Source organism: Salmo salar, chromosome ssa01 (genome assembly GCF_905237065.1).
Source record: "Salmo salar chromosome ssa01, Ssal_v3.1, whole genome shotgun sequence".
NCBI lineage: Eukaryota > Metazoa > Chordata > Actinopteri > Salmoniformes > Salmonidae > Salmo > Salmo salar.
The window spans coordinates 125,318,521-125,336,988 of NC_059442.1; the positions used below are offsets into that span (position 1 = coordinate 125,318,521).

Consider the following 18,468-nt stretch of genomic DNA (forward strand, 5'->3'; position numbering starts at 1 on the left):
CATTGATAATGTCCATGGTCTATTAGGATCAATTACGGACTGGCAGATGTCGAGAATCGTGCTTGACCCGAAGGGCTTAAAGAAAACAAATCACATTTTGGTCAACAAACATAACGTCATTCAGCCAGATAAAGAGTCGGAGGTCACATGGGATTGCCTTTTAAGAGTAGAGAGAGGGACGAGTCGGGTCCCAGAGACAGTCAAATTCCGAAGGAGAAACAACAACCAAGAGGAGACGGGTCAGAGAAGGAAAAAAAAGAGTTGGCGCCCAGTTTTCGATAAAATTCAATCAAGAGAAAAAGACTGCTTAGAAAAAGGAACTAAGAAGACAGGATACTGTGAAAGACTTTGAGACTTTGGCATTAGACACCGCCTGGAGATGAAGAGTATAGTGGAGGATGGTAAATTGTGAAAAAACAGACACCTGTAATGGACTGAAAGTGTAAGAACAACAGAAGACCGACAGGAGGAAGAGGAATACTTCCGCACTGACAGTCCGTATAACAAAGCAGACCATCCTTGGAATGAGGAGATAAAGGTAGAGAAGAGGAAGATGGAGTTACCTTAAACAGACCAACCTACTGACACACCGGCCAACTGACCGACTAACCAACTCACCAAGCAACCGACTGACCGACCAACCAATACAGAATATCGTGTGTCCCAGGTTAAGAGTCTCCTCGACAAGGACCTGTGGCTGCAGGACGTGACTCTGATGTACCTGACCGTATTAACCACCCTGGTGGTGATCCTGGTAGCCTCCTACCAGGTAGATCCTGCTACCAGCCCCTCCTGGGGAGGATCCACCCCCACCTCCACCCCCCTGCTGCTGCCCTACCACATGCCCCTTGACCCCCGTGGACATGGACACCTCCACCTGTCCAGGAACATCTCCTACCCCCTCTGTACCTGGAGGTGCGGGGCAGCGAGATGAAACACGGCCTGGTCCTGGGGATGTCCGACTGCGGGGAACTCACCAACGCTGACGTAGTGGTCCTGTAGGATGATGGCCACCAGTTCTACTTTGGGGTAAGGAAGGGCACTAGTCCTACTTTGTATCCCAAACCCTATTTCCTATGTGGTGCACTACTTTTCACCAGGTTTCTGGTAGGTAGAGAGTGTGATGCTGACTAAGGTTACGGGTTTGATTTCTGCATAGGCGGCATAAGGTCAATCGTGTTCTGAGTTCAGCTCTGCCCCGAGGGCAGAACAAATGTGACAAACAGCTCTAACCTTAACCAATTGGGATAACTTGCCTAAACATAACCCATCCCATTTGTTTCTGCCCACGAGGCAAAGCTGCCCCAAGTACAAGCTTGAACAAGGAAAAAGCAAATCTGCCATATTGTAGCTGGTTCATTCTGATGGTAGAGAGTCAGGCAGGATGTGCCTTCATCATAATCATCCTAAAGTGGGGAATTTTTCACAAGATTAGATAGATGCATATGGACAAAGAAAATATGTTGAATGTTGAAACATGAAGATACCAAGTGTGAAAACAAATGACCTGAAATACTGTATACTTAATAAACTGTTACAAACATATGATCATCCAAATGTTAGCTATATATCTTGTGACTCATCAGATATGAACATGGAGAAAATCAGATTTCCTCAAAATAAACATTTCATATCAGCTACATTTTGCAATGCTCTCAAAAGAACGTCTCTCACTTTCCACGTGAGGACAGGAGTCTCATTATAGGAATGATCCCAGCCTACTATCTGTCTATGTGGGATCCTCTTTTCCCAGCACTCCTGTCTGTCTGAGAAGCCGACTTATATGTGCTCGATGAGTTCCATAGCAATAGCCTGACAAAACACTCGCCCACCCAACACTTCTTCCAGCCTCCATCTCCCTCCATCGCTTGTCCCATCCCTCCCTTCATCCCTTACACTTCACCGTCCGTGCATCTACAGCTCGGTCAGGCTGACATGGCTCTCTTTCTCAACTCCAGACCACCTCACCACCTCAATCATTCTCTGCACCCTCCCTCTCTCTCCCTCCCTCTCCTTTCTCAGCTCCTTTCCCCTCTCTCTCTCCTTACTCCTCTCTCCCTCCTCCCTCCAGACCACCTCCATCACTCTTTCCACCCCTCCCCCTCTCTTGGTTGGGAAAAGAAAGGTCACAACGGTGTGCCAGCCCACCCCCCCCTCTCTCTCTCTCTCCATCTTTATCTCAGTGAGTGGATCTGGTGGTTTATTCTAAACCATCGCAGGGCAGCACACATACATTATACATCCCTTTTCACTCCTCCTGCCTCTACCTTTACCCGTCCCGGGCCTGTCTGCCCGCCTCTCTGTGAGGAGCTGCTGCTTAGCTGCCGCCTTCTATCCAAACAAATCTTGAATGGCCCCTCTGATCCCTGTACCGGGGGAGGAGGTCCAACAGGGACGGATGAGGGGAGAGAGTGAGGGATGAGAAGGTGAGAGAGAGAGAACTCCGAACATCTGTTAAAAGCCTGGGACCACTGTGGTCACAACAGCACAATGAAACCGCTCCAAAATGGAGACTGAGGTGCACAGAGCCTAAGTAACTCTGACACATGGAGCGTCCCTGGTTCATTTGGGCTTTTTACTAAATGTGTGGCTCTTTTTGGAGTCTTTACTCTTGGACCCATCCCAGAGCCATCATACAAGAAAAGAAACCTGGTCCTGGGTGGAGGGTTCTATTTCGGGGCGTGTTACATGCGGACAACGTGATTGGAGGAGACAGACTCACCTGTTACGATTGGCTCCTGGGATATGTATCTTGCCTGCTCACCTGAACGTAGGGTTAGGCATCCACAGAATGATGTCACATATGTTTTGTAAATACTTACTTGGCTATGAGATGTTTCCACTGTGTACATTTTTCTCTGGGGTTCTTGAATTGCAATTGTCCAGCATGTGGGCTGCTGTCCACAGTGCTGAAACATACAAAATGGACCTAGTATCTGACCATCATCTTGTGCGTGTGTTTGTTTGTGTGCGCATGTGTGTGTATGCATCTCTCTCACTCTCTGTGTTACTCCAGGATGCGTGGAGTGACAGTCAGGGTTGTGTGAGTCTGGACAGCCAGCAGGACTACCGGCTGATGGCAGCCACTCAGACACCTGAGCGATTCTCCCCGCTGTTCAAGTGGTCCTTCAGCACCTGCGACCCACAAGACTACATCATAGAGGTGAAAGAGAGAGAGAAAGAGAGAGACAGATCAGTGGCAGGTGGTAAGAGCATTTATTTTTTGCACCTGTGACCCCAGAGAGCTAACACATAGAGATAACATATTATTATACTGTTCTGTACTGGGAGGGTGGGAGGGAGGGAGAGGAGGGGGGAGAAAGAAAAGGGTTGAGACAAAAATAAAGAGAAAGAAGGGGGAGAAAGAAAGAGGGGAGATATAAAGAGAGAGAGAGAGAAAGAACACTAGTGGGTAAAGATAGGCATAATATAGAGACTGATCTTTGTGCTTGCTTGTGATTGGCAGGAGGGCACTGTCCACCTGATCTACAGAGTGTTGGATCGGCCAATCCGCTTGCTCCAGCAGCTCAAACTGTCCCAGATCGAGACGGGGGTGCAGAGAGCCCGCCTGCTCTGCCCTGACACCCCGTCCCCCTCCCTGCTCCAGGACATACAGACCCTGGAGTTCCGGAACACCGACGTCAACATCTCCACCCAGGAGACCACCTACTGGTATCACATCTTCCAGCTTCCCCCCAACAGGACAAAGAACCACATCATGATGGTTGGTAAACTGCTAAACCTAGTCCTATACATGATGGAACCTTATAATTAGAATAACTTTTAGTAATTCCACAGAATTTGAATTACTCTTATTAATTATATTTCTATGGCTGGGACATCGATGCCCAATCCTAAATCCAACTGTATTTTTATTTATTTTATTTCACCTTTATTTAACCAGGTAAGCTAGTTGAGAACAAGTTCTCATTTGCAACTGCGACCTGGCCAAGATAAAGCAAAGCAGTTAGACACATACAACAACACAGAGTTACACATGGAATAAACAAACATACAAAATAATACAGTAGAAAAATCTATAGACAGCATGTGCAAATGAGGTAGGATAAGAGAGGTAAGGCAATAAATAGGCCGTGGTGGCGAAGAAATTACAATATAGCAATTAAACACTGGAATGGTAGAATGTGCAGAAGATAAATATGCAAGTAGAGATACTGGGGTGCAAAGCAGCAAGATAAATAAATAAATACAGTATGGGGATGATGTAGATTGGATGGGCTATTTATAGATGAGCTATGTACAGGTGCAGTGATCTGTGAGCTGCTCTGACAGCTGGTGCTTAAAGCTAGTGAGGGAGGTAAGAGTCTCCAGCTTTAGGAATTTTTGCAGTTCGTTCCAGTCATTGGCAGCAGAGAACTGGAAGGAGAGGCGGCCAAAGGAATAATTAGCTTTGGGGGTGACCAGTGAGATATACCTGCTGGAGCGCATGCTACGGGTGGGTGCTGCTATTGTGACCAGTGAGCTGAGATAAGGTCGGGCTTTACCTAGCAGAGACTTGTAGATGACCTGGAGCCAGTGGGTTTGGCGACGAGAATGAAGCGAGAGCCAGCCAATGAGAGCCTACAGGTCGCAGTGGTGGGTAGTATATGGGGCTTTGGTGACAAAACGGATGGCACTGTGGTAGACTGCATCCAATTTGTTGAGTAGAGTGTTGGAGGCTATTTTGTAAATTACATCGCCGAAGTCGAGGCTCGGTAGGATAGTCAGTTTTACGAGGGTATGTTTGGCAGCATGAGTGAAGGATGCTTTGTTGCGGAATAGGAAGCCGATTCTAGATTTAATTTTGGATTGGAGATGTTTAATGTGAGTCTGGAAGGAGAGTTTACAGTCTAACCAGACACCAAGGTATTTGTAGTTGTCCACATTTTCTAAGTCAGAACCGTCCAGAGTAGTGATGCTGGACGGGCGGGCAGGTGTGGGCAGCGATCGGTTGAAGAGCATGCATTTAGTTTTACTTGCATGTAAGAGCAGTTGGAGACCACGGAAGGAGTGTTGTCTGGCATTGAAGCTCGTCTGGAGGTTAGTTAACACAGTGTCCAAAGAGGGGCCAGAAGTATACAGAATGGTGTCGTCTGCGTAGAGTGGATCAAAGAATCACCAGCAGCAAGAGCGACATCATTGATGTATACAGAGAAGAGAGTCGGCCCGAGAATTGAACCCTGTGGCACCCCCATAGAACCCCCATAGAGACTGCCAGAGGTCCGGACAACAGGCCCTCCAATTTGACATACTGAACTCTATCAGAGAAGTAGTTGGTGAACCAGGCGAGGCAATCATTTGAGAAACCAAGGCTGTTGAGTCTGCCAATAAGAATGTTGTGATTGACAGAGTTGAAAGCCTTAGCCAGGTCGATGAATATGGCTGTACAGTAATGTCTCTTATCGATGGCGGTTATGATATCTTTAGGACCTTGAGCGTGGCTGAGATGCACCCATGACCAGCTCTGAAACCAGATTGCATAGCGGAGAAGGTACGGTGGGATTTGAGATGGTTGGTAATCTGTTCGTTAACTTGGCTTTTGAAGACCTTAGAAAGGCAGGATAGAATAGATATAGGTCTGTAGCAGTTTGGGTCTAGAGTGTCTCCCCTTTGAAGAGGGGGATGACCGTGGCAGCTTTCCAATCTATGGGAATCTCAGACGATACGAAAGAGAGGTTGAACAGGCTGGTAATAGGGGTTGCAACAATTTCGGCAGATTATTTTAGAAAGAGAGGGTCCAGATTGTCTCGCCCGGCTGATTTGTAGGGGTCCAGATTCTGCAGCTCTTTCAGAACATCAGCTATCTGAATTTGGGTGAAGGAGAAGTGGGGGAGGTTTGGGGGAATTGCTGTGGGGAGTGCAGGGCTGTTGACCGGGATAGGGGTAGCCAGGTGGAAAGAATGGCCAGCCGTAGAGAAATGCTTATTGAAATTCTCAATAATAGTGGATTTATCAGTGGTAACAGGTAACAGTGCTCTAGCCCCTGGGCATTCGAATAGATTCAAGAAAATTGGATAAGTGGATAAGTGTAATCAATATGACAATACCCCTCCCCAACCTTATTGCGTAGCCCCACCCAATCTTTTGGATAGGTGCCAGGAGTTGATTTGGAATTGGGCTAAGGAATGAGTAAAGTCAACACAATGGAGTCCATACCAGAGCATTTTCCCCCTCCTCCTCTTCCTCCTCCTCATCTTCCTCCCCGTCTTCTTTCCATTACAAGTCAGTGGTAAACCCAGGTAACAAGGCCATAGTGCACCACATGGAGGTGTTTGAGTGTTCTCCTGAGATGGATATGGTCCCCCAGTACAGCAGATCCTGTGACTCCAAGATGAAGTCAGCCAGCCTCAACTACTGCCGCCACATCCTGGCTGCCTGGGCCATGGGAGCTGAGGTAACCAAACACTGCAGGGACGGCACCAGTCACACACAAACACGCACACCGCACCTGGGTTCAAATAGTATTTGTTTTCTTTCAAGTACTTTAGCTGTGCTTGATTGAGCCTGTCCGGTGCAATAGAGCCAATATAATACTTCCAAAAGTGCTATTTCCACCCATCAGACACTCCAAGTAGGTTCAATCAAATGCTCAAAGTATTAGAAGAAAGAATAAACTATTTGAACTCAGGTCTAACACAAATGAATACATATCAATACTGCCTGGAAAATATTAATTAAAGATCATGCAATTTCCACTTCACAATAGGTGGTCTTAATGTTAATTATATAGGCAGATACAGGGAAAGTTTGTGGTGTCCCATGTGACTCAGCTTGCAACACCAGGGTTGTGGGTTCAATTCCCACGGGGGACAAGTACGAAGAAGTATGCACTCAGTACTGTAAGTCGCTCTGGATAAGAGCATCTGCTAAATGACTCAACTGTAAATGTAGGTACACACTGTCACTGAGGCTGTAACACAGTAAAATCATCCTGCTCAATTCGTTGATTACCAACAACGATGAGACTGCCTACAGGGAGGAGTTGAGAGCCCTGGTGGAGTGGTGCCTGGAAAATAACCTCTCCTTCAACGTCAACAAAATGAAGGAGCTGATCGTGGACTACAGGAAACAGCAGAGAGAGCACGCCCCCATCCACATCGACGGGGCTGCAGCGGGGAGGGTCAAAAGCTTGAAGTTCCTCGGTGCGCACATCACTGACAATCTGAAATGGTCCCTTCACAGACAGTGTGGTGAAGAAGACGCAACAGCGCCTCTTCAACCTAAGGAAGCTGAAGAAATTCGGCTTGGCCCCTAAGATCCTCACAAACTTCTACAGATGCACCATTGAGAGCATACTGTTGGGCTGTATCACCGCCTGGTGCGGCAATTGCACTGCCCGCAACCGGAGGGCTCTCCAGAGGGCGGTGCGGTCAGCCCAAAGCATCACTAAGGGCCTTCCCTCCAGGACATCTACAGCGACCGGTGTCACAGGAAGGGCTCATCAAGGACCTCAGCCACTTGAGCCACGGCCTGTTCGACCCGCTACCATCTAGAATGCGAAGAACGTACAGGTGCATCAAAGTTGAGACTGAGTAACAGATTTTATCTCCAGGCCATCAGACTGTTAAACTGCCACAACTAGGTAGCCTAGCGGTTAGAGTGTTGGGCCAGTAACCCGAAATGTCACTGGTTCGAATACCTGAGCTGACATGGTGAAAGTGGTTGGGGGTGTTAAAAATAATTGTCCCTTCTGACATTTTCTGAATCTACAAGAAGTTGGGGAAACAACCATATAAAACTGGTACACCACCACAACATGCCATAGCGCAAATCTCCCATAAGTAGATGCCTTAGAACAGTGCTTAAGAGGTAGCCATACCTCTGGTGGAACGAGCCTTTCCGGGCTGTAAGACTTTCCATGACAAAGACTGACCAAGTGAAAGCTATGACCCCTTTTTGATGTCACTTTTTAAATCCACTTCTATCAGTGTAGATGAAGGGGAGGAGGGAGGTTAAAGAAGGATTCTGAAGCCTTGAGACATGGATTGTGTATGTGTGCCATTCAGAGGGTGAATGGGCAAGACAAAAGATTTAAGTGCTTTTGAACGGTGTATGGTAGTAGGTGCCAGGCGCACCGGTTTGAGTGTGTCAAGAACTGCAATGCTGCTGGGTTTTTCACTCTCAACAGTTTCCCGTGTGTATCAAGAATGCTCCACTACCCAAAGACATCCAGACAACTTGACACAACTGTTGGAAGCATTGGAGTCAACATGGGCCAGCATCCCTGTGGAATGCTTTCGACACCTCCGTGGTCTTGAATCAATAGTTAGAGTGCTCGTAGTCTGTTTTCCGGGGCTTCACCGGGGACTTTATCCCTATAGTTAGCCTACAGCATGTCAAAGATGAAGTGCATTGCGGTTATATTACCCATTAGGCCTTTTTAATCTGGCTGCTTCTGAAACATTTTAGTAAGGATGTTATTATAAGTTGAGTAAACCAATGGTGAAATTAGCTGTGCCAACTAACTTTAACTTGCATTTGACCATGCTACGTGGGTCACTGTTTGTTGCATACAATATTTTCTTTGTGGATTTAAACAGGATAGATGTTGCTCTCCAGTTTTAACTGTGATGAAACTTAAATGGATGTGGGGTCCTCAGATCCTCAAAAAGTTCTACAGCTGCACCATCGAGAGCATCCTGACTGGTTGCATCACTGCCTGGTATGGCAACTGCTCGGCTTCTGACCGCAAGGCACTACAGAGGGTAGCGCGTACAGCCCAGTACATCACTGAGGCCAAGCTTCCTTCCATCCAGGACCTCTATACCAGGCGGTGAGGAAGGCCCTAAAAATTGTCAACGACCCCAGCCACCCTAGTCATAGACTGTTCTCTCTGCTAACGCATGGCAAGCGGTACCAGAGTGCCAAGTCTAGGTCCAAAAGGCTTCTTAACAGCTTCTACCCCCAAGCCATAAGACTCCTGAACAGCTACCCAGACCCATCTTTTACGCTGCTGCTACTCTCTGTTTTTAATCTATGCATAGTCACTTTAACTCTACCTACATGTACATATTACCTCAATTACCTCGACTAACCGGTGCTCCCGCACATTGACTCTGTACCAGTATCCCCTTTATATAGCCTTGCTTGTTATTTTACTGCTGCTGTTTAATCATTTGTTACTTTTATTTAATATTTTCTACTCATCTATTTTTTACTTAACACTTATTTTTAAATATTTTCTTAACTTCTTAAAGCATTGTTGGTTAAGGGCTTGTAAGTAAGCATTTCACTGTACCTGTTGTATTCGGCGCATGTGACAAATAACATATTTTTATTTGATGTGGTTGAATTTATTCTGCCACTGTGAGACACTTGTACTTTGGAACTGTCTGTGAAACGATGTAGGCTATGGCTTACCGGCGTTAAATTGGCTATCACGGTGCCATATAAACGCATTTCTAACGGGTTATAGAGAAAATAAAACAATTCATCGCAAAATTGGTTGTAAAATAGTTTTGCCTGGCTTGGCTTCCCCATTGATTTCACCCACACATTGTTACTGTCCACCACCCAAAGGACATCCAGCCAACCTGCCACAACTGTGGGAAGCATTGGCGTCAACATGGGCCAGAACCCTTGTGGAATTCTTCGACACCTTGTTGAGACCGTGCCCCGACGAATTGAGGCTGTTCTGAGAGCAAAAGTGGGTGCAACTCAATATTAGGAAGTTGTTACTAATTTTTTGTAGACTCAGTGTATTTTCCAAAACAATAGCCTCCACTATCTCAAGATAGCCGTTAGGGATATGCATCTTTCCCTATGAAGACGATTCGATACAAATCTAGATACATGGGCCCCAATACAATACGTTTTTAGAGAAGTATTACATCTCTTAGCTTTCCAGTGGCTCAAGAGGCCGCCATGAGAAAGCCTCAAGCACAATAGACATGTCCCAGTGACGGGGCTAAATGCTTAAAGACTGGTTTTGCGTAAGCGACGTACACCCTCAAAAAGCCATATCAGAGAAAGAAAAGACATAAAAGACATCACATGGGTATATTAGTCCATCACCATTATATGAGTTCTGCACCACGGGGGACCTTGGTACTTTTCAGCATCTGCTGTGGAAATGCCTGGGGTGGTTGAATTCTGGGGGAAAGTCAAGGATGTAATCTCTGTACTTACAGATAAAATAATGCAATTAGAGCCAATAGTGATGTTGCATTGTGATGACTGATTTGCACTTGTCAGAGCGCCACCGGAGAGTGTGGTTGGCAGGAACCATAGCTGCTAAGAAAATGATTATACAAAAGGTGGATTCCACCTCATCAGTTACCATTGCAACAATGGCTGCTCACGTCTAAGGAAATTGTTCTCATGGAGCTCTCCACGGCCAGGATCCACAGGGCCAAGGTGTCCACTCTGGACACATGGAAAAAAAGCAAAAACTGACATTTCTGAACTCTTAACCAACAGGCCTTTACATCCATGAACGTGTATCAATAATTTGTCACTATTTCTGAGGCTATATGATGTTTTCAGTAGATTTACAATGTTATATGAATTTATTTGCTTTTATCTCATGATTTATTTCACATTCTACCAGATTGCCGGTGGGGTATGTTCCTTATGTTAATCAAACCAGACAGCACCGTTTTAATTTTGGATTTATTTATCGACAGGCAGGGGGACACTCCAACACTCAGACATAATACAAACTAAGCATTTGTGTTTAGTGAGTCTACAAGATTAGAGGCAGTAGGGATGACCAGGGTTGTTCTCTTGATAAGTGTGTGCATTTCAGTTTTCCTGTCCTACTAAGCATTAAAAATCTAATGAGTAGTTTTGGGTGTCAGGTAAAATGCATTGAATAAAAAGTGCACTATTTTCTTTAGGAATGTAGTGAAGTAAAAGTTGTCAAAAATAGAAATAGTAAAGTACAGATACCACAAAAAAATGACATAAGTAGTACTTTAAAGTATTTCTACTTAAGTACTTTACACAACAGAGGGTGCTACCCTACTGTGTAACTGTCGAGGCATTTGTGACAGGCAAGAAAGCCTGGACCTTTGGAGATCTTCCCTCTGTCCCCAAAAAAGTATTGCAATGAAGCATATAATCCTTGGGTGCAGAGCATCTGTGTAGGTCACACCACTTCCCCAAAAACGCATTGCCTGTTTGTTTTAGGAGGGACACTGGCACTCTGGATCTTAAGAGTGGCCGGCTTGTTGCATTTCAGATTTATCCTCCCACACGCTACTGGGTTAGGCTGTCAAATCTCTGTATGTTTAGGTCAGCAGATCCCTGTGTAATGGTGGCTACAGGACTGGTTATAAAGACAGTGATCTCTGCTAACCAGGGTGTCCCTGGTCATGGAAGGGGCTTGACGATGAGGGATAAACCTGTTACTTTGCTCTGCTTAGATTGGGGATGTCAGGCATAGGAGAGAGAAAAAGCATAGGGCATTACCCTTGATAGGGTGAGAGTGTGTCCCAGCTAACCGGGATACCTCGTAATGTGTCAGAGGCATATGAGCATAGGGTTTCTTGCAAAACATGCTTGATCCTCTTGGACTGCTCCTTAACAAGTGGCAATAGGTATGGCTATGCCGCTAGGCATGCACAGCTCACCGCATGATCATCAAACCAAAGACAAACTTTCAAAGGTTGTGTACTCTCAGTGTATACATACCATTCACACTGATATGGGGGCTAGGCCCACTGTAAATTGCATTATGGCTGTGCATGGACATGCCAAACATTGTCAATAAGCAAGATTAAGATGAAGGCCTAAAAAGTGAGAGAAAAATTCAACACAAAATGAAACAAGAACTTGTTTTAAATAGGCTGTCTAAATACAGTTACAGGCACCATCTATAATTGCTCCCGTGGGCATATTACAGTACATAAAAAAAACTAACAACGCAGACTTTGAGGGTTTTATGCACATCCAAACTCTTCACAGTAGCTGGACAAAGATCCAACATAAAGAGAAAGAGAGAATGTCCACTTAACTTTATAATGCTCCCAAATGTAATGTTTTAGAAACATATTGGAATCATCTTACAGATCGCACTCACACTTCAGAATTTGCTTTGCATGAGTGCCACGGACATTCTCACCATACTACCAGGAAGGTTCCCCGGTATTCACCGAGGTTCTCATCTCTTGTTTCATGATGAGCATGGGCACATGTAGCCTACATCATCGAGGGGGTTTTACGCATGGATAAAAAGGGAATGTCAGCTCACTTTCGCTCCTCTAAAACTTGATATTTTATTAATAAAGCTTTTGTGATGAATTTTTTTTCCCATGTGGTCTCAAACCCTTTATCAACGTTATTGACTATATTTACATGTTTGTCATTTAGCATACGCTCAAGGGCACATCTGCAGATGTTTGACCTAGTATGCTCGGGGATTCAAAACAGCAACCTTTCGGTTACTGACCCAACACTCTTAACCGCTAGGCTACCATCCCCCTACTACTGGATTGTATTGGTCAGGACAAAATTAACAACCTTCTTTGAGAGGAGGGGAGGTTATGCTTGGTTTTTAATCAAATAAAACGAAAATGGGGGGAAAAAATAATCAGTTTATGTTTCTAAATAGGAAGTATACAGGCACCAAAAGCATATTACTCTTGTTCCATGCGCATATGGTAAGTGTGTGTCACGGCTGGCGTTTCCGCTGTCAAAATTCATGCCATAACCAACTTTATTACTGCCAAAACCAGTTTTAGGTTTGTTTTAACAACCCCTACCAGCGCTACCTGAAATTAGCACTTTGTTTAATGGACACACCTCAAATATTTCCTGAGCGCAACAAGCTGATATAAAACAGGTAGATTGCCAATCCTTGCACAACAGTTTGAAAATGTTAAAGTTACAGTTAACAAGTTATGTTGTTGCCAAGGCGCCCTAGTAGCAGCCACGCAGAGAGCTCCTGTAAATATGTACATATACAATTATTTGTACGTTTTTTTAGCAGCAGTTTTGTTTTTGATAACATTGAGTTTTATTGCATAGTTCTGGTGGTTTTGACCCACAGATTTGCAGATGGACTGGCAGGTCAACTCTTTTTGGCTTGGCTAGCTAGCTAATTGTTTTTGTTCGAGTGTTGAATCTGGACACTGTACCAGTTTTTTTTTTGTTACACCAGGCTGCTGGTTCCTGATCTTTTGAAAACATCAATTCAACCTGAAGCTTGAGAGGAATGGGACATGCAGTACTGAGGCAGAGGGCTTGTAGTGAGGACTGGCTACTACCCTGAACAGGGTCCTGGACTACCTGACGGGCTGTCCCCAGGTGGTGAAGGTAGGAAACAACACCTGTGAGGGCCCTAGCGGAGTGGTGCCAGAAAAATAACCTCTCCCTCAATTTCAACAAAATGAACAAGCTGATCGTGGACTTCAGGAAACAGCAGAGGGAGCACGCCCCTATCCACATCGACGGGACCGCAGTGGAGAAGGTGGAAAGCTTCAAGTTCTTCGGTGTACACATCAGTGACAATTTGAAATGGTCCACCCACACAGACAGTGTGGTGAAGAAGTCGCAACAGCACCTCTTCAACCTCAGGAGGCTAAAGAAATTTGTCTTGGTCCTTAGACCCTCACAAACTTCTACAGATGAACAATTGGAGAGCATCCTGTCAGCCTGGTACGGCACCGTCCGCAACCGCAGGGTTCTCCAGAGGGTGGTGCGGTCTGGCCAACGCATCACTGGGGGCACACTGCCTGCCCTCCAAGACACCTACAGCACCCTATGTAACAGGAAGGCCAAAAAGTTCATCAAGGACATTAACCAACCAAGCCACGGCCTGTTCACCCCGTTATTACTGTAGAAACTAAATACATTACAACGGAACGTTTTGATTAGTGTATGTTAGCTAGCTACATAGTTGTATTTGTATCAAAGATAAAGGTAATATAAAAGGTGAACGCAACCATTGCTAGCTAGCCATCTCTAGCAGCTAGCAGTACTGCATCATTTTTAGTCAAGATTTTTGCAACGTAAGCTTAACTTTCTGAACTTTCGAGACATGTAGTCCACTTGTGTAGCTAGCAGGACTGACTTTGTGTTAGCTAGTCAACGTTTAATCACTTCTGCGTTATGAAAGGAACTAGACAAGGACACGTATGATCCATTGGTAGTTTGTTGTAACCAAGTAATGGTGCTAACATAGTGTATTGGTGCTAACCGTGTGTTATTAGATGCTAGCATGCTAGTTAGCTACGGCGTCATAGGACACGGTGCACTGGGTGGGTTTCACGGAAGAATACTGTACCAAGTTATCTAGCTGAATAAACTAAGTTTGAGCCTATTCCTGGAAACATTGAACCACTGTAGTTTACATCAATTATATTTCTAAAGTGGAAGTTGGAAAAGTTATATGAGTGTTTCAGTGAATTGTTAGTGAGGGAGGCCCTGCGCTCTCGCTTCCCCAGTTGTTTAGTTCATTTTCATTCCAATCTCCTTTGCATTGGCGTAGCCTCTCCTGTAGCCTGTCAACTATGTCTCTGTCTATCCCTGTTCTCTCCTCTCTGCACAGGCCACACAAACGCCTCACACCGCGTGGCCGCTGCCACTCTAACGTGGTGGTCCCAGCGCGCACAACCCACGTGGAGTTCCAGGTCTCCGGCAGCCTCTGGAACTGCCGGTCTGCGGCCAACAAGGCAGAGTTCATCTCAGCCTATGCTACCCTCCAGTCCCTCGACTTCTTGGCGCTGACGGAAACATGGATTACCACAGAAAACACTGCTACTCCTACTGCTCTCTCCTCGTATGACCACATGTTCTCGCATACCCCGAGAGCATCTGGTCAGCGGGGTGGTGGCACTGGAATCCTCATCTCTCCCAAGTGGAGATTCTCTCTTTCTCCCCTGACCCATCTGTCTATCTCCTCATTTGAATTCCATGCTGTCACAGTTACCAGCCCTTTCAAGCTTAACATCCTTATCATTTATCGCCCTCCAGGTTCCCTTGGAGAGTTCATCAATGAGCTTGACGCCTTGATAAGTTCCTTTCCTGAGGATGGCTCAACCCTCACAGTTCTGGGTGACTTTAACCTCCCTACGTCTACCTTTGACTCATTTCTCTCTGCCTCCTTCTTTCCACTCCTCTCCTCTTTTGACCTCACCCTCTCACCATCCCCCCCTACTCACAAGGCAGGCGATACGCTTGACCTCATCTTTACTAGATGCTGTTCTACTAATCTCACTGCAACTCCCCTCCAAGTCTCCGACCACTACCTTGTATCCTTTTCCCTCTCGCTCTCCTCCAACACTACTCACTCTGCCCCTACTCAGATGGTATTGCGCCATCGCAACCTTTGCTCTCTCTCTCCTGCTACTCTCTCCTCTTCCATCCTATCATCTCTTCCCTCTGCTCAATCCTTCTCCAACCAATCTCCTGATTCTGTTTCCTCAAGCCTCTCCTCCCTTTCTGCATGCTTTGACTCTCTATGTCCCCTATCCTCCCAGCCGGCTCGGTCCTCCCCTCCTGCTCCGTGGCTTGACGACTCATTGCGAGCTCACAGAACAGGGCTCCGGGCAGCCGAGCGGAAATGGAGGAAAACTAGCCTCCCTGCGGACCTGGCATCTTTTCACTCCCTCCTCTCTACATTTTCTTCCTCCGTTTCTGCTGCTAAAGCCACTTTCTACCACTCTAAATTCCAAGCATCTGCCTCTAACCCTAGAAGCTCTTCACCACCTTCTCCTCCCGCCTGAATCCTCCTCCCCCTCCCCCCCCTCCTCGGATGACTTTGTCAACCATTTTGAAAAGAAGGTTGACGACATTCGATCCTCGTTTGTTAAGTCAAGTCAAACGACACCGCTGGTCCTGCTCACGTTGCCCTACCCTATGCTTTGACATCTTTCTCCCCTCTCTCTCCAGGTGAAATCTTGTGACTTATGACGGCCGGCCGCCCAACAACCTGCCCGCTTGACCCTATCCCCTCCTCTCTTCTCCAGACAATTTCCGGAGACCTTCTCACCTCGCTCATCAACTCATCCTTGACCGCTGGCTACGTCCCTTCCGTCTTCAAGAGAGCGAGAGTTGCACCCCTTCTCAAAAAACCTACACTCGATCCCTCCAATGTCAACAACTACAGACCAGTATCCCTTCTTTCTTTTCTCTCCAAAACTCTTGAGCGTGCCGTCCTTGGCCAGCTCTCTTGCTATCTCTCTCAGAATGACCTTCTTGATCCAAATCAGTCAGGTTTCAAGACTGGTCATTCAACTGAGACTGCTCTTCTCTGTGACACGGAGGCTCTTTGCACTGCTAAAGCTAACTCTCTCTCCTCTGCTCTCATCCTTCTAGACCTATCTGCTGCCTTTGATACTGTGAACCATCAGATCCTCCTCTCCACCCTCTCCGAGTTGGGCATCTCCGGCGCGGCTCACTCTTGGATTGCGTCCTACCTGACAGGTTGCTCCTACCAGGTGGCGTGGCGAGAATCCATCTCCGCACCACGTGCTCTCACCACTGGTGTCCCCCAGGGCTCAGTTCTAGGCCCTCTCCTATTCTCGCTATACACCAAGTCACTTGGCTCTGTCATATCCTCACATGGTCTCTCCTATCATTGCTACTCAGACGACACACAATTAATCTTCTCCTTTCCCCCTTCTGATAACCAGGTGGCGAATCGCATCTCTGCATGTCTGGCAGACATATCAGTGTGGATGACGGATCACCACCTCAAGCTAAACCTCGGCAAGACGGAGCTGCTCTTCCTCCCGGGGAAGGACTGCCCGTTCCATGATCTCGCCATCACGGTTGACAACTCCATTGTGTCCTTCTCCCAGAGTGCTAAGAGCCTTGGCGTGACCCTGGACAACACCCTGTCGTTCTCCGCTAACATCAAGGCGGTTGACCGATCCTGTAGGTTCATGCCTGTAGGTTTGACCCTGCCTTACACAGGAAGCGGTGCAGGTCCTAATCCAGGCACTTGTCATCTCCCTTCTGGATTACTGCAACTCGCTGCTGGCGGGGCTCCCTGCCTGTGCCATTAAACCCCTACAACTCATCCAGAACGCCGCAGCCCGTCTGGTGTTCAACCTTCCCAAGTTCTCTCACGTCACCCCGCTCCTCCGCACACTCCACTGGCTTCCAGTTGAAGCTCGCATCTGCTACAAGACCATGGTGCCTACCGAGCTGTGAGGGGAACAGCACCTCCGTACCTTCAGGCTCTGATCAGTCCCTACACCCAAAGAAGGGCACTGCGTTCATCCACCTCTGGCCTGCTCGCCTCCCTACCTCTGCGGAAGCACAGTTCCCGCTCAGCCCAGTCAAAACTGTTCGCTGCTCTGGCACCCCAATGGTGGAACAAGCTCCCTCACGACGCCAGGACAGCGGAGTCAATCACCACCTTCCGGAGACACCTGAAACCCCACCTCTTTAAGGAATACCTGGGATAGGATAAAGTAATCCTTCTACAGGTGCATCAAAGCTGAGACTGAGAGACTGAAAAACAGCTTCTATCTCAAGGCCATCAGACTGTTAAATAGCCATCACTAGCCGGGTACCATCCAGCTACTCAACCCTGCACTTTAGAGGCTGCTGCCCTATTTACATAGACATGGAATCACTGATCACTTTAATAATTGGAACACTAGTCACTTTAATGTTTACATACTGCTTTACTCATTTCGTACAGTGCCTTGCGAAAGTATTCGGCCCCCTTGAACTTTGACCTTTTGCCACATTTCAGGCTTCAAACATAAAGATATAAAACTGTAATTTTTTGTGAAGAATCAACAACAAGTGGGACACAATTATGAAGTGGAACGAAATTTATTGGATATTTCAAACTTTTTTAACAAATAAAAAACAAAAAATTGGCCGTGCAAAATTATTCAGCCCCTTTACTTTCAGTGCAGCAAACTCTCTCCAGAAGTTCAGTGAGGATCTCTGAATGATCCAATATTGACCTAAATGACTTATGATGATAAATAGAATCCACCTGTGTGTAATCAAGTCTCCGTATAAATGCACCTGCTCTGTGATAGTCTCAGAGGTCCGTTTAAAGCGCAGAGAGCATCATGAAGAACAAGGAACACACCAGGCAGGTCCGAGATACTGTTGTGGAGAAGTTTAAAGCCGGATTTGGATACAAAAAGATTTCCCAAGCTTTAAACATCCCAAGGAGCACTGTGCAAGCGATAATATTGAAATGGAAGGAGTATCAGACCACTGCAAATCTACGAAGACCCGGCCGTCCCTCTAAACTTTCAGCTCATACAAGGAGAAGACTGATCAGAGATGCAGCCAAGAGGCCCATGATCACTCTGGATGAACTGCAGAGATCTACAGCTGAGGTGGGAGACTCTGTCCATAGGACAACAATCAGTCGTATACTGCACAAATCTGGCCTTTATGGAAGAGTGGCAAGATGAAAGCCATTTCTTAAAGATATCCATAAAAAGTGACGTTTAAAGTTTGCCACTAGCCACCTGGGAGACACACCAAACATGTGGAAGAAGGTGCTCTGGTCAGATGAAACCAAAATCAAACTTTTTGGCAACAATG

At 46.4% G+C, this 18,468-nt stretch overlaps 1 pseudogene; it reads left to right on the forward strand.

The window, feature by feature from the left end:
* LOC106561099 (dopamine beta-hydroxylase-like) overlaps nucleotides 1-10,764 on the forward strand; it is a 28,807-nt pseudogene extending 18,043 nt beyond the window's left edge.
* The last annotated feature ends 7,704 nt before the right edge of the window (nucleotides 10,765-18,468 follow it).